This window comes from Pogoniulus pusillus, chromosome 22 (genome assembly GCF_015220805.1).
Source record: "Pogoniulus pusillus isolate bPogPus1 chromosome 22, bPogPus1.pri, whole genome shotgun sequence".
Classification (NCBI taxonomy): domain Eukaryota; kingdom Metazoa; phylum Chordata; class Aves; order Piciformes; family Lybiidae; genus Pogoniulus; species Pogoniulus pusillus.
Window position 1 is genome coordinate 16183027 of NC_087285.1, and position 27047 is coordinate 16210073.

The following is a 27047-nucleotide window of genomic DNA, read 5'->3' on the forward strand; positions in this document are numbered from 1 at the left end:
CTCCATTAAAAAAAAAGAGAGAGAGAGAGAGAGAAGAAAAGAGAAGAGATCAGATTTTACACTGGATACTTTTCACTGCTTATCTTACCAAACTATTATTGTTTGCTTTCTTAGTTACTCCTATTCATCAGGGTGATGTCTGCAGATTGTGAGCATGCCAAACATTCTCTGAAAACTGAGGAGTAAGCAAAAAAAGAGCTGCTCTCTAAACCCTTCACAGTTTATAGCCACATTTACATAACATTAAATAAGTCAACAAAGGCATCATTAGCTCCCATTAAAATATGAGCGAAGAAATTTAAACGAACAAGATAAGCTAATTGGTAAGTAATGTTGTGTATCAAAAATTATGACTGTAAGATTCCAAAGTTAATGAGAAGCCCTGCAATTGTGTTTACTAAATGTTTAAAAACTAAATTAAAGGTGAACATGGAAAGACTGAAAAGTTTTCTTGCTGTCATTTAGGCTGATGGAGAGTTGTGGAGGTTACCACTGAAAGACTCTTGGAGTCACCAGCCCATCACTTGATCCCTGCCCATCAGGTAGGTCAGGTCTCTCATTGGCAAACAGCACAATTCCCCACTCAACAGCGACGTGAGGTGTGCTGCCACACAACAGGGCTAGGTACAAGCCTTTTGTGAGTCAGCTCCCGTAGGTGTATAAACTACCAGCCCATCCTCTCTTGCCTGTCTGTTGAATTTGCTCAGATGTTTCAGAGGGAAGTAGCAAAAGCAACTGTGTGCTTAAAAAGAAACCTGTATCTGCTGCCAGACCTTGGGCTGGAAACACACTGAGACAGCTCTGCCATCAGCACATCCAGCATTTGGCAAAAAGAAGCCCATCTCTTGCTTGCTGCTTTTGTACATGTCCATGGAGTTCTACTGGTTTTGGAGCTGCAGACCACCAGCAGCTCATACTTACTGACAACAGTTAGCTGTCACCAGCCTTTAGTCCACGATGCTCCGTTAGTTTACTGACTATGAATTGAAAATGACCACTGAGTTTGCTTTTATCTTTATTCCCGTTAAAGCCCTCTTCAATTGCTACATTTCAGCTGTGCTCTACTCCCTTCCAAAAGACAGAAACCACTGAGTGGAGATAGCATCCTTCAGTGCCATTAATGAGCACAATTATAGTGCCAGATTACACCGTCCCTCTTGCTAATTGGTCATTCACTTGCCATTGCGCAGGCAATCACAGGTGTTGCTGCCTTTACGATGCTTATCTGAACTTGCCATATAGCACCAATTCCCTTCTGCTTCATTTCTCAGTCCAGGGGGGATCAGTGTGTGTCTGAAAGGGGAGGACAGGACTATCTCATGTTCTATCTCACATGCCCAGATGCGTGGAAATGGGTTTCAGTAACACCAGGCAGTCAGGTCAGTGTCATATTCTCAAGTACACAGAGCTGTTACAAATGCAACCATTGATCTTCTCCTGCAGGGAAGTTTTGAAGATGTTGGCTGAAGTGGCCTACACATACTTGGTTTTTTTTTTTCTTGTAAGTCTAATTGCAGTTGCCATAGTAAATATATTGGTTCAAGTGGATGTGCTTTCATATTTGGCAGTGAGGGAAGTTTTGAAAGAAGTAAAAAAGCCTCATTGTGTTGGAATGTAACTAATTGTTCTACCATAATTTGATGCAACCTTATAAAACTTGAGAGACAAAGCTGACTCTTTCTGGACAGCAGCTTGCTACAAACTGGCTTTAACCAAATGCTGTGACTTCTGTGAATAAATGAGTAAGTGGAACCCCTGCAAGACAGAAAAGTCTTGCAGATATCTCCCGTGGGTTCACAGATTTACAGTGACAGAGTTTTCTCTGCTGTCTGGAAATTTCTCTTGATTTATTGCCCTTTCCACTAGTTTACATCCATCCAATCAAGGAACAAAAACAAAACAGGGGGCATCAGTATAAAATCAGGTACCAAGCATTATGTATGCATCAAGGATGTGTACAAGAAAAATTGTTCACAAGCAGTATGTCATCCTGAATCAGGAAAGTACTTCAGTAGGAGATTAACTCAAAGCATGTGCTCGTTTACCACAGTGGGACTCAAGTGCATGCTCAAATTCAGCACTTTTTAATGTGTTCCCCTGAGCAGGGATAATTTCCTGATATAGGAAATACATGCTGATTTTTCTCCATTAGGATAATTGGGAAACGTTTACATAAATTCCAGTTGGTTTCAGATATAGGGGGAAACAGCAAACTGAGTCTCACCTAACTGTTTTCCCTCAGCAGATCACAAGAAAGCCTGTCCCATTCCATGACCAGTAAAAAAAGCTTTCCCTCCGTGCTCTATTATGAGCACCCTAATGCAATTTCCAAGCTGCTTCTGCTCTGAGCAAGGGGTGGGAGGGGTTGGGCCAGAGACCTCCAGATGTCCCTTCCTACCTCAGCAATGCCCTGATTTTGCTCTGTGCTGCATACCCTATACATGATGCTGACTTAAGTCAGAACTAATCTCATTTCTGAAAAGTCTGCTAAGGAGTAAGATGATAAATATATTAACACATAAATAAATACAGCTTTGTTTGGATGAGAACTGGATACGGGACGGCATAACAAAGAGGAGGGAAAGTAACTTTTACATTACCCAGCTGCTCTTATAATAATATACAGCAACTCTGTGAATCATTTCATGGTTTATTAAATGAAATTTTGTTTGCAACTGGTAAGTTAGGAAAATAAACGTCCATGTTTGTTTTCATTTTACTTTTCCTTGGTTTGTCCAGATCTTCACAGCCTCGTGTGCCAGCATTGTCCACCGGGGCTCATTAAAAAGCCCAGTGTTTGCTACTCTGATTGTCCAGGGAAATCAGCAACAGATTGCCATTAACCCCATGAGGCTGAGAGCTAGACATTCTTGATGCATTCCCTGTTGTGGGCAATGAGGCCCATTTTAGCCATTGGAGCCAAAGGGTTAATTTTATCTCTCCTATAGCTGCTGTCAGACCTCCAGTAAAACAGTGTGTGATCACTATGGGGTACTGACCACTTAATACAGCAGTACCTGCCAAAATTGGCTTAAGACTGAGTGAGATCAAGGGCCAGAAAAATACTGTTTTTTTCCAAAGCACATTGCATTATCAGTGTTTGCTTACAATTCTCTCCAGGGTAAAATGCTTATTTATTCTTAGTAAAATGGACTTGCTTCATATGGTCTCAGCTCCACAGGAGAAAGCAAGTTATAACCTTGCCTAAAGATGATATCCTTCTATTGTTCACATTAAGGTATGAACTGCTGCAGATGGTGTTACTAGAGACCATCAAGGATATTTTTTAACTGAAGGATGTGCTCCCACTCCATCAGTGATAACATTAATTCAAAGGTCTTTTTAAAAAAGCAACAGAATTTTTTATTCTCTGCCCAAAAGACAATGAAATAGTATGGCAGCATGCAACTGCCACAGTCCTGACACACAGATCCTGGGACTCTGGGCTGTGGGGTTATGTGTTTCTCCCAGGAAGTCATTCTTTCTGCATCAAGCATTGACTTCTATGGTGCCAGAAGCAGGAGAAGTCACATAGCAGTAAGGCAATACATAGGCTCTGTCTGATATTTCTGCTTTATCCATCCTGAATGGACAGGGTAACATCACTAGGAGGTGTGCCTAAAGCTGGCCCAGTAGTCAACAGGCAGCTAAACCCAAGGGCATTCATCACTCAGGAAGGGTGGCCTCAGCAGCACTGCCTCCCCTCTCTGGCCACTGCCCAAGGGCCCCAGCCAAGATCGTGCCCGATGTGCCTGTGTGCCTTAACTGACACCTCTCAGCTCTCCCAGGAGCCCTGTAGCTGTGCAGACACAAAGCAGGCTGTGGGAAGGACGGTTAGGTCCATGCTGAAAATGGCTGAGATGCTGCCATCAGAGTTCAGCTTTGTTCTCATCTGCCCTGCAGAAGCATTGGTAATGACACTGCTAGCCCCAAGGACCCAGTAGTCTGGCTTTAGACACCAAATTGCCCTGGAGTTTCTCAAAACACCTACTTTGGGACGGTCACTCAGATGGACTTCTATTAGACCCTGACCAGCTGGGCAAACAACCCTCTGACCAAACGGAGCACAAACCAGGAGTCAGAGCTAGGCTGCACTGGCTCCGTTTAGGTCGACTTAGTGGTCAGCTCTGCTTTTTTGTCCTTCTGACCTTTCCTGACATCTGAACCTGAGGTGTACAAACACTCGCCAGCCTTTCAGGTTCTGTGAAATCACAGTCCTTTAGGGGATTCGTAGCCACTCGAGACCCGTACCTGGGAAGTGCTGCAAAAATGTAAAGCATCCCTATGGATGACCTTATCACTGGGAAAGGAATCTTAAATCTGATCCATTTGTGTGACTCCCGGAGAGCCACTCTTGCATTATTCATGACAGTCTCCTCTTCTTCAGAAGGCTAATATTACTTCCCTCCCCCCTCCGCCCCCATACAGCATTCATAATATGAATTTTATATTCTGAACTAAACCACACAGCCCTTTGTAGTGGTCAGTAATAGGATTCCTACCCGTACTTAGCAGAGTCCACATCAGAGAGAGCACAATCAGCCACCCCAGGAGAAGAGTTCCCAAGATCTCCTCTTACAAGGCATTGTAAAAGTTATAAATAGATTACTCTCTCCCCCTTTGTACCTCCTGGCCCTTTTCCTACACCAAGGGAACATATTTGTCACGGGGACACACAATATGCACTTAGATGTTTGACATCTCTGCCCTCATCAGATGGGTCATACAGCATTTTTCGATGAGACAGAAAACGTGAAGGGTTTGGGACGTGGTTATGAGTTTGAAAGTGGTTAAAAGAACGTTAAGAAGAATTAGCCATGGCAGCTTACTTGGTAGTTTGTTGTGGCTCCCATTTTCTAATACATCATATTCTTTTATTCTTCTAATTACTTTTTGTGTGCGTGTGTGTGAAAGACAATTCCCAGGGAACAAACACTTCATTTCTTTGAGCCACTGCCAACGATATGCACCACAACTGCTGAAAGCAGGAGAGAGGATCTGGCATATCTATTAGAGCTTTGCAAAGACATACTTTTTCTCTCTCCCCCCACCACACACAAACACTTTTAACCTTGGTTTTCCCTTAATACCAGCACTGAATAAATGAATTACATGTCCTGTTCCGCCCCCCCCCCTCTTTCCTCACAACTTCTATTTCTGTTTTCAGGTTGTTGTTTTTACTTTTTTTAAGTCAAGTCTTGATGGGTAATTATTACATCTCCTGTGTTTTCTGTCGCAGGCTTCTATTGAAAAACAGCAGCTAAGAAAACAAGGCGAAATTAACAAGCTACTTTCTACAAAGTGATTGTAAAGGCATTAGTAAAGCTCTCCTTCCACCTCCCTCTCCAACTGCAGTGTCCTTCTCTATGCCCTTTTAGTGCAAGTCCTATTAGCTCACCTTGAGATGAATGAAACCTTTTATTCAAAGGCAAATTACACCCAAATCTTCACTGATCTTCAACAATTCCACTTCTACATCTGTAGTGGTGATATAAGCTATCATGTCCACTTTCAAAACACAGATATTTGGACCCTGGTCTCTGGCTCCTCATTAAGAAGACAGGCACCTCCATCAGCAAGAATGACAAATGAGTGCTAATGAAGTACTTTAAAAAGACACAGCTTCCAGAGGGGATGCTGAAGTTCTTGCTTTGGATTTTGTGTTTGTTTCCACTTACTGACAATTAGATGTCCCCAGGTTTTCTTGGGAAAAAATGGGGAGCAGGATTGCTCACTTCCCTGTGAAAATGTCTGGGATTCTGGGTATTAAAGTGGCAATATGTGACCTTGATGCAATCTGACACCACCTGTTTGTTCATCAAGCACAACCAGAAAAGGCCATCATAATATTTTCCTAGAATTAAAGAGTTTCCAGGAGTTGCTTTTACTGAAAATAAGAGAAGGGAGCTGCCTGTTGATCACATGTGACTTACTAACAACTTAGCAAATACTCCTTTTCCAGGCAAGGAACTGCAAGAACTTTGTGGCAATGCCACCGGGTGAGGTCTTTAGGAAAGGAATCGAGTGAGTAACACTCAAAGAAAGGACCATGCTCCATTAGGAGGAAATTATTCCAGCTGAAATCTTATCCAGGAACTCGGTGTGTAGCTGTGTGGGAACTCTCATTACAATCCCAAACTGACAACTACTGGGGAAAATGGAAGCTACTGTTTACTTGGAATGAGGGAGATCTTTTTACCCACAGTCACCAACTGAAAAAACCTACTTAGCTGTTAGCTGATCTTGCAGCATCCTGATGCTCTAGAAGATGGGGCAGGGGGAGGGGGTTAGCAAGCCTTTTGTAGTTCAATCTTGGTTCAATACAACGGTAAGCAAAGAAGTCATCATATCATATACATTGCTGTCTGTTTCAGATACCTAATTTGTGTGCTTTGAATAAACGAGCTGGAGTTGCATTTGCTCCTGTATTTGCCATCTAACTTTGGTCTCTTCCTGCCTGAAGCAGATTAGTGTGAATATCTACCCATAGACTGCATTTCCCATGCAGCTAAATACACTTGGATAGATGTCAATTATCATGTTTTATAACGTTCAGGAAAGCAAGTCTCAAGATCTCTGTACTTCTTTCTTTTCCTCTATCTTGCAGCCTTAATGAGAGCCAAATATTGAAAGCCTGGCACTCAATTTGTGATGCAAATTAACTAACACGGTAATGACTTGATTTGTGCACACAAATACTATTTGTATATTCACATTCTATTGTTTGAGCATGCAAATGATGTGCACACCGGTGCAGGAGCTGGATGGAGACTTCCTGGAAAATTAAGTCCTTAAAGGCAATTGCTGTTGGCACCAACAGCAAAACAAAGCTACACAAACAATGATCTCTGTGACTCTGGTGAATATAAAACGATCCAAATCACTGATCTTAGTTATGTTTTAGAAGAGATTCAACAGAATGCACTGCTCTCATTTCCTTGATGCTGGGAATCAGATCCAACAGAGCCTTCAAAATAGCCCCTCATTCCTTGCAGATTGGTGCATTTGCTATTTTTGGATCTTGAGGATGTTTTGAAAAAGACAGAGCTGCTGGCTCAAATTCTGTCACTCCTTCAGCAAACGTTTTTCTCACCAACACAACATATAGGCTCTGCATCTCTTACAGCTAACGTACATACTGGGGAGGTGTGTCAGAGCACTGGAGATATCCCAGATTCTGCAGCACAGTCCTTGCCAAACCCATCCAGGCTGATACTGAGCAGCCCAGTGGCTGCAATAAATTATGCCAGCTGGACAGAAGCTCTTCTTGGTCTTCTGCCAGCTGAGACATGGCAGAAATTGGTTGCTCCCCCTCCACAGACACTATTAATTTGAAGCTTAGAGGCAATAATGTCTCTGTAGGGTGGGGAGCGCTGTCCTTATATAGCCACTCCCTGCTCCTAGGTGCGGTCTCAGCAGCTTCTCCTTAGCCAAGGATTAGCTCCTTCTGGGCTAGGTGAGCAGTATGAAATGCTCTGAAATCACACCTACAGAAACTTTACTTTTTAGTTAGTGGGGAAGAGATTTAATTCCTGCCACAGAGAACAGCACTTTGGAGATATTGGGGAGCTCACAAAACTTCAAAGCCAAAAATCAACAAGGATTAGAAATTTCTCAGCAGAAAGGAACAAAAAGTCACCTTAGGCTCCTTGAGTTAATATTTTATTTCTGGGCTGAGTCATATGTCTTTAATTCAAGCAGTGAACTATTTTACTCATCTTTTTATATGGATGAATTAAAATATTTTGGGCAAAAGATGTGAAATATGTTGGACAGCTCTGCACTGTTTTAACATATGTTGCTGCAGTAATTCAGGCATTATGAGAAATGTTGTTAATACTCTGGTATTGTCCTGCTTACTACCAATTTAGTAAATTGTTCCAAAAATAGACCTTTTTTCTTCTTTTTTTTTTTTTCCCCATCAGGAAAAGTCTTGAAATATAATGCCAAAAATATGCATCTTCCACGGGATTTAGTTTTCAAGGAAATATATACCCATCTGAAACTGCCCAAGGACATTCTAAATTCATTGTTTGCCCATGTAAAACGTTTCCTTTTTATTAGTTTTTTTTTTCCTTATCCCTCTTCATAAAAGAGAGAGAGAAAAGAGGGAAAAAAAATTATACAGGGCTCATTTCAAAATCCATGAAAGTTGGATACTCCCAAAATTCCAACAAGATTACAGAGAAATCTCATCTGGTAAATATTAGGTTCTTTTTTTGTCTTTGCTTAAGCTTTTACACAACTTGACAGCTTGTGGTATTGTGCCACATTTCAAAGTTAAGGTTTACAAACATCTGGCTTGGGTTCAACATTCCACTCCATATGGACCACAATGTCTCCAGCATACAGTGTTTGCCTGTCCAGAGTGAGGTAGAAAATCAGAGTTTTCCTAGTGAATTATGGAAATGTCAAGAAGCAAGCCCCACTTTCATGATTCATTGACAACAGTCTTGATGTCAGTGCATCTTTGTACAAAAAATAGCTTTTGTGCTCTTATCTGGACATTAACATTGGATAAGAAATGTTGGTTTGTTGCTTGGGTTTGTTTTGTTATTTTCAATCCACGAAGACAGCTTTAGAAAAACAAAAAAGTTGTATCCTGAACTGAGATGAAAGTCTAATATGAAAATTGCCATGAGTGGGAGACTCAGTTCAAGCCAAGTCAAACATTTTGTCTCAAAGAGTTTTAAAGTGTTGAATTTAATTATTACTATTTTTTTGGAGGCATTGAGGGATTTTTGTTTGTTTCAGAAAAAGAATATTTTTAAGAACTCTTTAAAATATTGGAAGGTAGCATTTTGATAATTTAGAGCATCAAAAGAAAACATCTAGTGATGAAAGCTTGGTTAAACTAACCTCTTTCCAGCAAGGAAAGAGCAGTTTTAGGAAGTCCACATTCCCGACAACTCATTTGTAACTATTTCATCAATATTTTTGGAGCATAGATGTAATCTGAAAGCACACTGATGGAAATATATTTATGCCCCATAAACTTTGTGTTTCTTACTCTGTGGGACAATAGATGGGTTTTTCTCACAGCATCACTGAAGTAGCTAAAAGACAATACGCATCTGGGCCACAATACACACCTCTACTGTGCTAGTTTGAGCCTAACTGGGATGTTTTGGTAAGAATTAGATTATGGGCTCTGAAAAGGAAATGATGGTGATGTCTACTTCACTCATAGCTTTGCTGAGATGTATAAAAACAAGAATACAAATGTAGATAAGGGAGTCACTCTCTCTGGCTGCCTCCCTTCTTTCCTTAACCTGCTTTCTGTGTAACTAACCCATCTGTTTCCTAACCCCCCATCCAGTTCTCCAAACTCACCTTGAACATAAGGCAAAGTCTGAGATAAGGTAAAGAGGTGGAAAGGAGGTGGAAGGGTAGTTGGAAGCCCCTCCTGGGGGGTCTGGTTTCTGGGAGGGCTGTTGTGTTTCTGAATTACCTTTTTAACTTGTGTATTTCTGTCTAGAGCTGTCTATATTGTAAATATCTGCTTGTATATTGTGCTAAGCCATAAATATAAAGCTTCATTGAAATTTCCAGCTCGGCTGAGTCTAGCCTGAGTGATATTCACACCCAAACCATCACATTGACACAGCTCTAGAACTTGATTGTCCCACTTTGTTCATTGTGAGGAACTGGTGATCCTAAGTGTTGACTCCCTTTTCATTAAGGGGTTCTTTGGGTGATGAAGGAAGCCTCTGATTGAGCAGAACATAGTGGCTGGGTTTCCACATTTCTGAACCAGTGCTGGCAGTGTAGAAAGGAAGACTCAGGTTGCGCTATTTGGCGAGAGCTTGCTAAAGAAATGGTTGTTTGGTATTTGTCTCTTTCTTTTTCTTTTTCTTTTCCTTTTTTTTTTTTTTTTGTTTGTTTGTTTGTTTTTGTTTTTAATGTGACTAAAGCTTCCCAAAGTTCAAAATCAAAGGTATAGGAGGACACCAAGCAACCCAGCTCAAAGAACCGGACAGTGGACATCTATGTATGTTGTGGACCGAACAACGAGAGTAGTCTTCTTGGTGGGGTGCTGTAGGGTTGAAGACTTTGGAAGTGCCTCTAGGTAAACTCAGGGGACCCTAGTGAAGCCAGTCAGTCTCCACTAAACTACAATATAGCCTTTTTTTAAGTGGTGTTTTTCAGTGCAGTCTTTTCTCCAAAGCACTGTGACAGACTGCCAGCTGTGAAGATCTCCAAACATTTGACCAGCATTCTAGGACAGCAAAAGGTGTTGGATGAAAGGTAAACACGTGGAAGAGATTGTTAAGTGGCTAGTAAACAAGGTTTGTGTTTCAGATTCTCTGGCTTGAGAAATCTCTAGACTGCAGACCATGGAAAAGATCACTGTGTACACTCCCTGGTTCTTCAATTTCACATCACTTTAACGGCTAGAGCTCAGATTAAGAGGGATCTGAGACCCAAAAGTTCCAGGTTTTACTCCTGTGCCTGCTACAAGCACACTGTATGATCATTACAAAATTCCTTAACCTCTTAGAACCTCCTTCCTATCCTCTAGAATGGGATATTTTGACTTCAAAACTTTAGAGGATTAACCTTTGTAAAATAATTTTTACAGGCTTTGATAAAAATTGACATTAAAAAGAAAAAAAAGGCAAAAATAAAAATGCTTCCTTGCAAATTCAACAGCATGCCTGTGCTGTCTGGGTGCACAGATAGGGTTTGGGACAAGAGTTATATGTACTGTGGAAATAGTCATTCTTTATTCATTTTAAAAGGTCAACACAGCTTGCCAGCATATCACTGCTGCAGCTGTTGCAGAGCTTGTTATGGCATTAGGCTGACTCGGAATGATTTCCTTCCAAAGCATTCTGGCACGGAGCACAACCCGACTCAGACCCAAAGCGAGGAAACCATTACTGATGGTGCTGATGACAAGCAAGCACGCAGGATGGCCAAGCCAGAGATCCTTATGAATTGGAAGCTGAAGGATGGAGGGGGGGGGGGGGTGAGCAGGAGGCATGAACCCCTCCTATCATTGACCTGGCAGCCCTTTGTCTCCACTGCAACACTAACACAAGCTAGGCTGGAACACCTGCTACTAATTTGGGTGCATGCAAGAGCTACCCATGCAAAATCTTTTGAGCTGTTCCTAGCTAACAATTTTGCTTTCTTATGGGAATGATCACAACAACATACATGCTGTGCAGCCTTTGGCAGAGAGCAGTGGTGGGGCTTGGGCTGCTGATAGACAGGGAACTATTATTTCTTTCTTGCTATTTTTTGGTAATTTTTTTTGATCTGTGGGTGGAACCCCCATAATTGTCAGAGGGAATTTCATACACTCTCTGATGACAGATTGAATCCTTACAAGAATGTATCATTAAAACAAAAATGAAATAAAAAAAAGGAAGAGAAAAGCAAGCTTGGGTTTCTAGCATTTCAAATGAAAGTACAGAGAAACCTCCCTAGAAGGTCTTTCTGAGGCATTGTTTCAGTGACATTACTCTGTCTCCTTCTCTCAAGAGGAAGGAAAGAATATCTTCTCCAAAGGAGTTTCTTTCTGCAGCCAAAATAGGCTGCATGCTGGCCCAGAGAGATCATCCTGAATGGTCCATTGTTCAAGCTCTCCCCATATGTAGATCTCCTATCTGGAAAAGCATCTGCAGCTTCAGATAACACCCCTATGGACCATAGTTCTCTCTCAGTTCTGACTTCTTCAGTGGAGCATGCAGACTGAGTGCAGTCCTGGCCCTACCTTCAAATCTGACATTTTTTAAGGGAGGAAGGGATTATTGTGGGTGTCCAGCTCCATGTCCTGTATCACACACCCCAGGGTCTGCAGGCAGCAACCCAAGCATCTAAAACAGGAAGCCAAGAGTTCAGTGGAAGCCTGTCTTGGAAAGTCTCTATAGCCAGGATTAACCTGACATAGTCTAAATTCAGCTCTCCAGAAGTTAACTATCTGGTCTCAATTGCTCATTTAGTAATCTTCAGCAGTCTATGGACTAAAGCATGTACCTCTGCAAGGGTTTCACAGCATCACAGGATGTCAGGGTTTGGAAGGGACCCAAAGACTTTATTGAGTCCAACCCCCCTGCCAGAGCAGGACCATACAATCTAGCTCAGATCACAGAGGAACACATCCAGACAGGCCTTGAAAATCTCCAGAGAAAGAGACTCCACAACCTCTCTGGGGAGCCTATTCCAGTGCTCTGTGACCCTTACAGTCAAGAAGTTCCCCCTTGTGTTCAGGTGGAACCTTCTGTGCTGCAGCTTCTATCCATTGTTCCTTGCTGTATCTCAGGGAGCGAGCAGAGCCTGTCCCCCCCACTCCTGAGCCCCATCCCTCAGACATTTATAAACAGATCTTGAGACAGATTGGCTGGACTGGCTTTGAAGTTGCCTTTCTCACTGATAACCTTAAAATTAAGGTAACCTCTGATGTCAGAAAAAAAGGCATTACATGGCTAATACTTAAAGCTTCAGTAAGTGAAAAGCATCCATAGTTTATCCTCAGATTTCTCAGCCTTATAGCTTCACTTGGATTGTGCTTGTTATACAAGCACTTGCATTTTTACTCCTTTATTATCTTGACACAAGAGCATAATGACATACAAGAGCAACCATCAGTCTCCCCACTGCAACAAGTGACACAGAGCAGGTATCTCAGCAGACATTAGGCAGATCCACAGGCAGAATGAATAGGAAAAAAAGATCTTTCTGCAACGACCTTAATTATGCATAACAGCCAAATGAACAGTACATAGCACACCTATCTATGTATATTGAAGCTAGCCATTAGCAGCTTGGTTATATCAGATCATGTCTTCACATAGGTTATATCTAGTGAAAACTTCAACCTGAGCCCACAGAAATGCTCAACAGCTACATAAGGTTACACACAGGCATATGCTTGGACGTGCACATAGTAGATGTATTTCAGAGAAGGGAGGACCACTCATTCATGGCCATTCTTTGGGTGGCACATTTACTTGAGATGTGAGAGAGTAGACTACATTCATAAGTGCCTGTTCACACAGTTCCCTTAATTAGGAAGCCTTTAATGCAAGTGGTGTAGTAGACAACAACAGCAGATCCTCTCAAATTCTCTCACTAGAGAGCTGGTTTTAGTTTTACTGTGATGATCTATACAACTGAAGCACACTGACAACCTTTCTGATGGGAAGCACACTGGCTGTCACCATTGGAGCCCCTGAGCTTGTTGGATGGGTGGCATCAATTGGTTCAGTGCTAGTGAAAGTTTGAAGGGGACAGCTGACAAATTCACAGTAGCTAGGACGGAACTGGCAGAGGGCAGATTTAAACTGGGTGTTAGGAAGAAGTTCTTTACAGTGAGGGTGGTGAAACACTGGAACAGTTTGCCCAGGGAGGTTGTGGATGCTCCCTCCCTGGAGGTGTTCAGGGCCAGGTTGTATGAGGCCTTAAGCATCCTGTTCTAGTGGGAGGTGTCCCTGCCTATAGCAGGGGGTTGGAACTAGATGATCCTTGAGGCCCCTTCCAACCTAAACCATTCTATGACTCTAAGTCCCAGAGCCATAAAGCATGGTCAAGTCTGCTGGCAGACAAGCAATAGAGGATGCACTGAGCCACGATGTGTTGTCCCTGCAGTGGAAAGCCTCTCTTTCTGCCCTTGAAGGTCTGCAACCAACTGCTTTCTCCACTCTACAGGGGCACTGTCATTTACCAAAGGACTTGTCTGTTTGCTCTGAGTGTCAGATGCCTGAGGGATGGGCTGTTTGCACTAAATATCATGAGGTTGCCCTTCACAGAAACGAGCAAATACTTTCTAACCTACAGAGGAGAAGATTCACAGGAGATTCCACTGAGCAATTTGTCTGTGAGGAGTGAGAGACACTCAAGGCAGATTCCTTCATAATGAGGAGCAGTTTTCAGAGAAAATGTAAAAAACGATGCCTGCAAAGCAATTGCAAGTAGCTATTTATTCCTGGAATGTGGGGGCACAAAGTAGCTATAATATCTTAGGATTATATTGGAATTAAAGGCCTGGGTTTGCCACGATTCCTCCCACACATGGTACCTTTGCTAGTGTCGCCTTGGAAAGCATTCTGCCTTACAGCCAGAGCTGGGGAACCTGCACTCCTGATTCCCCAGTGAGCAAAGGCTAAAGAATGAGAGCATTGGAATCTTGTTGCTCCCAAAGTGACACATTCTGCTCCTTAAAATGCTCTTTGCTTAAAGCACTCTGCAGCACCCTAGTTGTGTCTGTGCTGGTTTCAGCTTGGTGCAGCAGGGCAGCTCTGTACTGAATCCTTTCCTCACTCTCATCCACAGTGCGAGGCTGTCAGTCGCACTATGGTTCCTCCACACATGAATGTGTATGGTGGTAGGCCCGATGGGGCAAACGTGGGCTTATCCATACCCAGACATGTTTGCCTGCTCCCCCCTCCTCCTGTGCTGGGGAAGCAACCGTGGGCTGCCTTTGCCTAATTCGGTGTGGCCTGGGAAAGTGCCTTTCCAATTGGCTAATTGATGCCCAATGCCCCACTAGTGGTGTGCTGGATATGGATAGAAGGGATGAGCAGGTAGCACGAGGCTGCTGCTATCTCATTTGGCACCCCAAATTTGCCTGGAGAGCTGACCAGGAACAGGCTCCAAATGCCTGCACACAGACACCGTACATAGCCCCCAGAGTGACACTGTCCTGAGATCGTGCACACCTCAAGATGTTCTGTCTGCCCCTCGAAGTCTTCCTGCTAAGACTACAAGTCCTGGACATACACAGATTGTCCAGAGGAGCAGAGGACAAGGTCAGACATTGTCTGCCTCCTTTCAACAGAAGCCTGGGAGAAATCAAGTCTCAGTGGCCAATGGGACAGAGTTCCACCTGCTTTGGGCACTGCCTGATTTATAATCTTGTGAGTAAATACTTAAAAGTCTCTTCCAGTATAATATTTGCCACTGTAAGAAATAAATGATCTAGTTTTGCCTGTGCCCTGTGGGTATGAATTTCCAACCTGTGTGTTGTTTTGGACCTGTGAATAAGTTTCTGGTGAGTTTTAATGTTAATAAACAGTTTTCATTGTTATTAACAATCATCACCTGGACATCAAAATTAATACAGACTATTAATTTTGCATAATCCTTCATAATGGCATCCCTTTTGGAGGAAAATTCATGACATGCTCCATAGAATCATAGAATCAACCAGGTTGGAAGACACCTCCAAGAACATTCAGTCCAACCTAGCACCCAGCCCTGTCCAGTCAACCAGACCATGGCACTAAGTGAATGAAAAATAAGCCCAAATTTCTGGTGGATCAGGAAGTCCAAATCAGTGCCTCATCCTTCAGACCTCTCCAAATCACATATGACTTGAGGACATCCAAACCAGTCTCAATCTAAGGCAGAGCAAGACCCCTGATTTTCACAGAGGAGATACAGTAGTGTCATCATCAGCTGCTTTGACCTACCCACCTCTCTAATTGTTCAGAAGTAATGACTAATATGCCTAGAATGAACGTTTGCCCAGCACTGGTATAGGGAAAGAATGGTCACACCTTTCATTATTTTTCATTTAGCCTTTGTGCACATTTTAACATCTAGCAAATCTGCAGAAGTAGAAGGCAAAGGCAAGACCTGTTCTGCAGGAGTCCAGAGCTGGCATCTTCCAGCACCTAAGTGCCAGCTGCCAGATAGCTTTGTTTTTATTAGGTTGACAGCTACACATGGGTGTGTGCCAACTTTTGTTCATTACATTTCATATTTTATAGCTTTGGTTTCGGTTTGGAAAGCTGTCGGCATTTGGAACGACAGCAGCCCGTGCCCCTGAGGGACAGTCAAGGCTTTTTTCCCCCCCCCTTCCCTTTTTAACTTCTCTCTCTTCTGTGACAGCTGCACTTTCTACTGGTGCTTGTTGGCTGCGCTCCTCTCTGCCCCCCAAGGGCTCTGCTCCTCTCTCGCAGCTCGGTGTTTAAGTCACATCACGAGCAATATTTAGCTTCGCTGCAAGAACTCCACGGCAAACAAACCAAACTCAAACAGATTGGAAATGCAGCATTCTGATAACACTCCACACATGACATTGCAGCCCCAACGAGCTGTCCTTCAAACCGACCTGCTAGCTGACCCATGCAGCAGATAGGGATCAACCCAGCAAGGTTGTTAGCCTCCACAATGGGGCAGCTTCAAAGGAAATATATGAGTTTCAGCAACTTGGCCAACTGTGTCATTCAAAGCTGCAGTTGGGACATCTCACAAAAGGGTCAGCTATCTGCCAGACACTGCCAGTGCTGATAGGCTGCAGCCTGTTTGTAAAGGAATAAAGAATCCTCACATTACCTAAGAATTTCTTTCAGCCAGGGAATCCCTTGCTGGGGATTGATTTTGTTATTTGACTGTGTCCAGTGGAGCTCAGGACCATGACTGTAAGTTTTGAAGTGTCAGGCATCAATTTGAAGAGAAACATCAACTCGTAGAGTTTGTTTGCCTTTCTGAATGTTAACTGTCAACTTCTCAGTTTTGACTAACAGTTTGTAAATGAATATGGATTTCACTGTCGATAAAGACTTTCTAAAGGGTGAGCCTGATTCTACACCAACAATCTGTTTAGGAATACTTTGCTCTACGTTTCTTATCTGAGCATCATTCTGCACATTTATTAGGGAAAGATCTCTGATTGGTGGTACCATTTTGCCATATTTTTCAGGAAACATCATAACTACTTAGATTATGAATTTAGATGTTAGATAACCATGCATACCACAGCCTCTGAAACTTTTGGTATTCTTCAAATACATTTCACCATTACCTGGTGAAAATGAGGAGTGGGGTGTGTGTGGGGGGGTTTAATCATTATATAAGTGACAGAATAAATACTGAAAGCTTTTTCAGTCTGCTCAGTCTGGATTCCCCATTTACTGACAAGGAAGTATGCTGTCCTGGAGCATGTACCAAAGAAATCTGCAGCTGTCAGGCTGGATCTTCAAATTCAACATCTTCAGTGTTCTTCCAAAGGAAAGCATTTTTGTGACTGTGAGTGAGGGGACCATGAATTTGGAAAGGGAAATCAACAGCAACCACTCACTGCAACCCTTATTTATTGGTCAGATATGCAGAATCACATTACCGTGGTTTGTGAACTAGGGATCTGACAAGAGCAATTTGACTCTTGTATTTACATTTCTAGCAGTTTCATCTTGTCATTTGTGGTTTTCTTCAAATTAGAAAACAATTAAATGAAGACTCTGGCAAAGAAGCAGAGCCAGATGTAACAGTTTCTCTTTACTCTTTGTTAATAGCAGCAGCAATGTAATTTAATTCTGTCAGCTCTTCAGCTGCTCAGCAGCTGAGGAGATATGTGAAAGAAGAAAAGGATCATTCTCCTAGGATGTTGGATCAGCATCCAATACACTATCTGCCAAAAAAGAAGAGAGGAGCCCTTGAACCACGATTCTGCTGGGACCGTAGAAGCATCAACCGAAACACTCCAACCTGACACTATTTGGAGAGGAAAGAGGCATGAGCTCAAACTACATTATCCCAAAAGTGAGCAAATAGAGTTTCCATTATTAAATAAATAAAATACATATAGCAGAAAATCATATAGCCTAAAAGGGAATTCTTCTGCATTAGTGAAATGCTCATTCACAGACAACACTAATTTCATTACTCTGTCAGACACAATCCTTGAGAAGCTACATTTCCATTCCAAGGGATACTTATTTTTGTATATGGCTCAGCCAATTGACCTCACCACGATAGGCACAGAAAATGGTAATGGATCTTTTTCTACCTGCTGCAAGAAACTTTGCCCTCCACCTGCAACTGGGCTGCTTGACCACAAATGTTTGAGCTTGTGAAACAGAGCTTTTCGTGGGACAGAGCTCAAGCACAAGGAAGCAGGCACCAGGACACACACTGAGAAACATTTTCAGCCTGGAATCAGTCCTCCTTTTTCCACTTCACTGTGGACAAGTGATACAGACAGAGAGCCAGAAGCATACTTAGACACCTAACCCTTGATTTCTCTTAGAGCTTTGTGGCTTTCCTTCACTTTTCATCTGAAAAATCACAAAAAACAGCACTATCCAAAAGAGCACTGACAGCATGTACATCAAATATTGCCAAGCTACATGCCAATGATACAGCGAAATATCTCTATCACTACATAAAATACCCAAATTTATAATTCTTCCTCATATTCAGCAAAAAATAACAGCCTATTGCAGTACTGAGGGGAGGGAGGCAGTTGCTGATGTCAGAAATTGAAAACCTTCAAATTCAACTGAAAATTAGTCTGAAAGGAAACTAGGTTCAAAAATTACGGTTGTTACTCTGCCATACCACGGTCCCTGTGAAGGCACTGCCACACAAACTGCTGATTCTGCAGCTGCCACACTTGGGTGTCAGCAATCCCTGGGGTAGAGATGAGTGCAAGATGTAAGGAGTGGTGAAGGAAAGAGGAAAAAAAAATACAAATCCTGCTAAAAAATGTGAAACAATTACAAACAGTAGGAAAATGAAAGCAAAAAATCCATTGCCCCATTACTGAGCCATGTCCAAGATGCTATATGCAGTGGAATGTTCTAGTTCCTTTATTATAAATGTCTACAAATGACTGACACAAGACAGGGCAACTCTTTGCAGGACTTGGCTTCCTGTTTTCTCACTGTACAAAGATGAAGCACCATTTAGTCATGTCATGATAAAAGCAACCAGGCACCTATTTACTGTAAGATATTGTGTTACAGGGTCTAAAGCTGTGTTTTAACGCTGCCAAGGTCCCCAGCCTTACAAAGCTGCTCTCTCCAAGGTCTGTAGTGCCATTTTCCCACAGCCATGGGCTGGATGCCTCTGCCTCTGGGAATGGTTGTCCAGATTTTAAAAATGGGCTGTAAGAATTAATTTTTAACCATATTTGGCTCTTGAGCTCCAAAAGTTAAGATCAAAGGGCAATCCAAACTCTAGCCTCAGGTATACAGACACTTCTCCCCTTGAAGCTGCTGAAGAGTTTGGTCCACTGTACGGTACTGCTCCTTCTCCTAATTAAATTTTACAGGCTTGAACTAAATGCTCCAGTTTCATTTTGTTTCTGAATTTGCTTAAAAGAACCATATTCTAAATGGTTCTAATTAGCAACAGGAACAAAAAGACCCAAACCTTCCAGCATTCACATTGACCTTAAATGATTGACTGCAAACTCTCTTGTTACTGCAATTCCCTTTCCTCTCCACAGAAGTGCTGAACCTCTTTTACTCCTGCACACCAGTGTCAGCTGCCTAGAAACATTTTTAATTAGTGTATATTTTTGCACTGAAGGAAAGAACATAGGCTGTGCTGATCACTCTCTCTGAGAAGATTATAATCCTAGCAGCAGAACAAGTTGCTTACCTAGATAAGGAGCAGTGAAGATGCTGTACATGGATACGCAGACTGGAGCCTCTAAGCTAGCAACTGGGCTGAACAATTTGTGGTAATGTGCTATCAACAGAAACAGAGTCACAGCTCAAATCCTCTGCTCCAACCTCATGGTGTTCTTGCACCAGTCAGATGCCACCAAAGCAGCAAGGCTATGTACCTTGGTTCAGTGACAGTTGGTCCAGATAGATATTTCAGATCATGCTGAATTTCAGCAATTGCATTTATTTATCCCACCAAACTAGAGCCAGCAAACCAGGTAAGCTCACTGGTGTTCTGGTTTCAGAAATACTGTAATGCAGCTTTTTGTCCAAAAGTAAAGAAAAACACTAAACTAGGCATAAACTCAAACAAGACCCCTTCCCCAGCCCTCTCTCCAAACAGCTATCACAGGCTTTGTAGGAAACATGACAGATTTCCAAACTAACCCCACAAGAACACAACTGCAGAATTGCTGGGGGTTTCCATCTCCCTCAGTATATTTTGTGTAAAACATTACTTGATTACTTGTATCAGAGTTAAATTGGTTGTCACTACCCCAAACAGATCCAAGAGAGCACAGTCCAGGTAACATGCACTTGAAATGACCTTATTATCCACATCAGGAAAGCATCTACAAAAACCTTTCATGGAGCTGCTTGAAATTAAGCATCAGAAAAAGGAATACAACATCAACTACTGGTTTGTATTAGACTCTTCCCTATATTGGATTATACACTCCTCAGTGTTGAAGGTATGTGTAATAAAATAGAACTCAGGTGACAGTTCAGGGTTACTTTTGGATTGAGCAGCTACAAGACAATACATGCAAGTGACTTTAGGAAAACTTTGCTGACAAACTAAGATAAATTATCCATGTGTTTTTCGGATGTCTTGGCATTCAAAACCCCAGTAGGGTTTATCCATTAATGGATGAGAAATTAGAAGAAAACCCTACATTTTAATGTGAAGCATGTGCTTGGAAATACTGGGAAACTCAGCATTTACAATTCACAGCAATAATGCACTAAGGAATATCTCTCCTTGAAACCAAGACCTCAGTTAAGTGTTTTCAAGAACAACATGATTGTCTCCATGAAGATAACTGAATCCTTGTTATTTACAATCCCTGAAATATTCAAGATTGTTGGTATGGGGGCGAGCAGGAGGAGGTTGTTATTTGCTTGAGATTTTATTTTCAAGAAGGGAGAGCACTTCATCTAAAATGAGATTCTAACGGACATTGTTTTTGCTACTTCCCTCCCCCCCTTTCTCTTTCTCTCTTTTAATTTTTTTTCTCTTTTAATTTTTTTTGAAGCATTATATTTTTGAAAATGGCTCTGGAAGCTAGTAGCTAGTGGCTTTTCTCACTTTGTAGCTTTGTCACTTCTTTATCTCCTTAGAAAAATATTGCAAGGTTACTCATATAGGCAAGATTTTGCTTCAATTATCAGTTTCTGGGAAGCCTGGACAAAAATAATCTTTTGCTTGAGCTAGGGAAGTATTTCCTGTTGCTTATCACTGTAGCAACCTCTGCTTTGGGCCTGAAATTTGTTATGTCACAGGGCAACTTAAGGAACAAAACCATTTAGGTGCAGGATTGCTTAAGCTGGTAAAAATAAAGGTGGTCCCTTATCTTTTGTTCTCCAGACTGCAAACAGGAGAGGACAAGACGAGATGGAACAGAGTTGTCTCTGCAATCTGAAGAGGAGGATTTTGGAAGACAAAGAAGAGAATCACCTGCTAACACTGCTAGGAGGACTACAGAAAGAATGAAAACACTAAATCAGGTAGGAGAACCAGGGCTGAGGGCCATTAGGAGAGAGGATCACCTGGTGGGGAGGGCCACACCTGCAGTACTAAGCTAATAGGCTCAGCAGAAAAATACCTCTGAGGAACAGCTCTGCCAGAAAAAAAAAAAAAAATGTAGTAGCATTGGGAGGCAAATGAACTTCTAAAATTCTACTTTTTTCTTTTTCTCTATTTCCACCTCTGGTAAGAAATTGCTAAGTCAAAAATTCTTGCAGTGCTGCCAGACTTCATCATGTTACTGAGAGCCTGGCAAACTTTCATTTCCTGAAGGAGCTCCAGGTCTTTGACTTATGTAACTTTCTCTCTCTCAGATGTGCAGGATGTTTCACAGTGTCACTGAGCTGGAGGAAGGTTTGAAGTCCTTGAACCCAAAAGCAAACCCAAATAATTGGTATGTTTTCAAGCAATAATAAACCTGTGAGCATTAACCAAGGCTCATGGGGGTTTAGAGGGGTTTGTTTTGCTTTTTTTACAGTGTATTTAAGGTGATAATACTAAAGATCACCACAAGGTAGTCACATACAATGCTGAAATCTTGAAAACAAAGAAAACTCTACTACACTCTCCAGCTGGTGACCTTTACACTTTGTTTTTATAATTCTTCTGTCAAGACTTTCTCCCCAGCATCTAGAAGCAATAATGATATTGTCTCCATTTCCCCATTACCAGTCTATCCTAGACCTCCCTTGCTTCAGATGATGGAAAACAAAGTATACAATATTTATTTCTCTACTGATGGAATAACATCAGTACAAATGGTTAAAAAAAAGGTAAGTCTGACAAACCAACCTCCACCCTACAAAGTGGAAAGACCAAAAAAAAAAAAAAAAAAAAAAGAGAAGGTTTGGGGGAAAGTCTAATCTCAGAGAATCACCTGGAAATGCTGAGAACTCGAAATGAGCCTTTTACAGAGGTGTTTAGCCTAACTGTTAAGAATTGCAATTCTTGTCTGTTAGCTGAATAATTGTCTTCCAATCCATGTTAGTCTTCAGACTTCTTTAGGTCTCTTCCCTTGCTTTAGCATCTCGTAGCTCACCAGTCATCCTTTAAAGTCTGCTTTAAACGATGCCTGAACCTAAAACTGAAGAGTTTTGCAGCTGACTTTGAGAAAAATAACTAACGCAAATGAAACAAACAAACCAACCAACCACACAGCTCTTCAGTTTTGACAATGTCACTTAAACAATGTGAGGCTCTGCAAGACAAAAGGTATCTGAAGGTCTCTGCTACCCACTGGCTGCTGTTGGTAAATACCTATTATCTTACCAGCTGGAGGACAGCCCTCATGCTATGTCTTCCCCTTTCCATCACTGTTGTATAATGCAGCTTCATTTCATTTCCGAAAGAAGTTTGTTTACCAAGAGGAAAGGCAAAAAGAATGTGTTTTGTCACCTCTATGCTAAAGCTATTGTCTCCTTCCTAAAAGCAATCATCTTTAGATATTAAAATGGCATGATCTGGGTATTGCATAGCATTTCTTCTAATCTGCCTGCATTGCCAATTCAGTTCACAGATTGCATTCATTCTCCTTTGAAAAGCTTACATTGTTGAGTCAGAACTTTCCCAAGAAATAGCATTTGCTCACATCAGCCTCCGGTTAGTGGGGCAAGGACAAAGTCAAGAACAGAGAAGTGGATGTGCTTTATAAGCAAGACATGAGAGTCAGAAGCTGGAGCTTCTGATAACCAAAGCTGTCAGGTTATTTTCTTCTACTCATGAAATAATAACAGTAAGAAAGGCAAAGAGCACAAGTCATACTTAAATGTAATGATGGATAATGCACCCTTCATCCTAAAATGAGACCAAGTAAATCAGGCCTTCTCCTGGTCCATGTCCCAGTCTCTTTAGTCCTGGTTTGAACTGTCTTTAAAAATGAAACCCTCAAGCTTCCAATCCCAAATGCATGAATTTTAGGTCATTCCAAGTTCTTATACAAACTACACGAGTCAGTGCAGAATGTCAGCCCATTCTACAGGCAAGGAAAGAGTGAGCACAAGGAATGTGTGTATTTATATTGTACACAGCAGGCACACTGACCACATCCTCTCTCTTCATCAGGCTCATTACTTTGAGTGTACAGAGAAAGAAAGTGCAACATTTTATGCAACTTCCTTCTCCAAATCAACCCTGAGGCAGGTGAACCTTTCCACCTGGCCTTATTTTTGCCTGCAATTCAACAAACAAAACTTTTCACAGGACACAGGCAGACATCTCCGCTGCAGACCAGCATTGAAGCTTTGCTACGGAAGCACAGAGCAAGGGCAACAGCACTGGAGTGCCTGGCAGAAGCAATTCAGAGGCATCATTCTCTATCTGTGCAGACTGCTAACACCAGTGTAAAAGATGTCATGCCGCATGGATCACCCATCTAACCCTAGAGAAGGTGTTAATAAAGACAGCTTTTTAATTCTGAACACTGTAAGATCATAGAGGGTTCACAAAGCACCAGCAATGTACCTATAACTCTGCTGTGCACTTCCAGACAAATGATGCAGCTTTCTTTATGACATCAATTTATTTTTCACTTTGCAATTACGTAAAACCAGCAATAACATGGGAAGAGAGATGATGTGACGGATCCTAGTGCTGAATTATTCATTGCCCTTCAGCTGCTGACTTCACATCAGACAGCTCCCAACGCACCGCGCATAAATCACAGTGGATCTTTTTTGCCATAGCCACTTTAAGATCCTATCATGTGCTTTTTCACCTAAATACCATAAGAAAATGGTCTTCTTTCAAGGAGGGGATGCATATACACTGATTGGAAGGGAGGTCTGTGTCCTGCAGTCATTGATGTTTGGTAAGAAGGAGGAGGAAGGTAATGCACTCAGAAAGATGTGGTGAATGCATTGCCTTTCTGCAGAAAATAAGTTCTTTTTATACATATGTCTGGTGTTATAGTTAGAGATCTAATGTTCAATACCTGGTAAGCTGTATTGCCACATAGAGCTGAGTCTCATAAAACCAGCAATATTGTAAGACATTTGGCCAGAATAGAGAAATTAATTTAATTGCTGCTGTTTTGCAAGCATTTAATTATTTAGTCACTATATTTCCTTCCTAGCACTTGTGCTTCACTTCAGTTCCACTCTGGGGCAAAGTGATCAGAGTTTGCCTCTTTGATGAACACCCACAGTAAAAGTGGTGAACTGCAAAGGGACCTCCAAACCTTAACAAACATTCAAAAGAAACTTGGTACATGCCATGAACAACACTGGTGCCCAGACCAGTGAAGGGCTGAGTGTTGTGTTTCATTCCTATGTGCTGGTTAATCATTGCTGACTGTGACATCTTTAGGGATTTGGAATTTTACTACCCTGCCTGCACAGTGTCTATGGCTGTGGGACCCCTTCTCACTTACTCCCTAAGTGCTACCACCTACACTATGGTGAATAGTAAAAACACCATTAAGACATTTCTATCTTTCAATAGGCAATCTCTTCACCAGCACTTTTTAAGGATGGCTTGGCAGGCTGCTATTTTATTTTCTTGCAAATGAACAAATGAGTAACTCTTGTCCTCCCTCTTTTCCCTCAAGCTACTTCTAAGACCTTCACAGATCACAAGAGTTTCAGGAATGAGCCCAAATTACTGTGGCAGAACAAACTGTGATACTTAGCTGAGCTATGGCCACAGTCAATATATGAGCTCTTATGGCAGTTACAGGATGCTGTGACTTCCCTGAGCCTGGCATGAAAGGCGTTGAGGCAGAGCAGTTACAGTGGCTCAGCTGACATGCAATAATATATAAAGTCACATTTAATGTCTGCAGGGCTCAGGATCCTCTTTTAATTCATGTACTACCTTATGTTGTAGCCTAGAGAATTGCCTACAGCAAAGATCACCTTTCAACCACATGGGCAATCCTGATCTGTACGTTGCACTATAGCATTTTGTGTCCACCTGCTCCAGTGGTTCTCTTTTCTGACTTAACATTTGCTTCTCTGGAGCTCTGTCTTGTAATTTATTGCAATTGTAAGTATTTGTTTGGAACATGCCAGCTCCATTTCGTTAGCCCTAAAGAAGGACACACCAAAAAGAGGAGTCCTGCATGAACAATTTAGCCATGCTCTTGTTTCCTTGAATTTGTTTGCCTGTGCCAGGAACAGAAGGAGGTCAAAACAACAGGATATGGGATAAAAATGTTGAATCCTCAGCAGAACCTTTTCTGACACAGACTAACTTAGATTTTTTGGGAGAGTTTGGGATAATCATAGCTAATAAGGCCTGGTTTTCCATAATATTTGATATAGTTTATGATTTTCTAGCTCATACATGACCATAGCAAGTGATATCTCATACATACATATGAAAAAAAAAATGCAACATCAACTCAGCTGTCAAAATAGGCACAACTTTTCTTTCTCTTTGTTTCTCTTGGTGGTTTTTTTAGGTTTGGTTGTGAGTTTTTTTGGTTGGTTGGTGGGGTGTTCTTTTTGTTGTTCTTGTTTGTTTGTTTTCAGTAAATAGTAGAAACTGAGATTGATTCCCAAATAAGGGACATAGGAAAGAGAGGCTATAGCAAACCTAGAACAAGGTTCCAGGTCTCCCAAGCCCCAGCCCAAGGCATAAACTAAGCAGAAATATTCATGTGCATAAGCAGGCGCAGGATCAGGGTCTGCAACTGTAACCCAGCTTGGATGTAATCCAGCTGGGATGAAACTTAATTTACTCATGAGATCTCAGTTTAAAAATGCTGGTTTCATGAAAATATAGCATTACTATTGATTTTTTTAAAGCTGTAAATTGGGCAAATACAGACGTAAATGCAAACCACAAAATACTGGAACAGATGCGCAAAGGACATCCAGTCACCAGACTAAATCACAGGAAACTTGCTTCCCCCTGCCCTTTCTTCTATCCTTTCTTTCTTTCTTTCTCTGAATTTTGCTAACATTTAGAAAACAAGAAAATATGTATTTCTGACCCCTTTGCAAGAATAACACAAGATTCATTAAAAGGAGTATTTGGAAACCTCAGGCCTTCTCCATTTCCACGAACACCTGAAATCTAATGCTCTGATTAAGCGGAAAAAGGATGAACTGCTATGTGAAGCTGACAACAATAATTGTGAGCTGAAGAATGGCATGTTCGTTGCAAGGAGCTGGTAACGATTTCATGCAAAGGATTAGAGAGCTGGAGGAGAGGGGAAGCGGAGCTGAAGTTTGTTTACAGACAAAGAGAGTCCATAGAGGGGGTGCTGGCAGCTCCCAAAGATTGCTGAGCTCCTGAAGACAATGGAAGAGATGAATTTTCTACTCTCCCAAGGCTGCTTCTTAAAACAAATGCTTCAAACCTGGCTGTTTACCATCAAAGACCTAAATACTCATTTCCAAAGTGCCAGCTGCTCCTATGGATGGCATGAGGACTTTTGGCTACTCAGAAGCCCTAGCTACAGAAATATCCCTGCCTTCTTATCACAAAACTATAGCCAAAATGAAATAAACATTATTTTAATTAAAATGTTCCTGTGTAAGATTCATCATTCTCGTTCCTCCAAACCACAAAAACTCCAAAAGGATGGTTTCAGACCCAGAAAGCTCATAAAACAGAACTTTCCCCCAAAAGCATAACCATTGCTGCTGGGAAATTCTGATTAACTGAAGAGTTATTTTCCTATTCATAGACAGTTGTAATGCAGACTTATTTAAACATTCCTAAAATGTACAGTTCTACAAATCAAATATATTACATCTAGGAAACAAAATATTCATTTGGAAACCTGACCTACCCATTTAAGCTTAGAAAATAAGCTGGCTTTGTTTCTTAAAAGTAATTGGATTGACTTTTCATTTTGAAATATGAAAACACAGCAAATTATAGATAGTTAAACAAGCTACTATCAAGTTGAATGGATTATACTGAAAACCAAACTATTTCCTAGAATG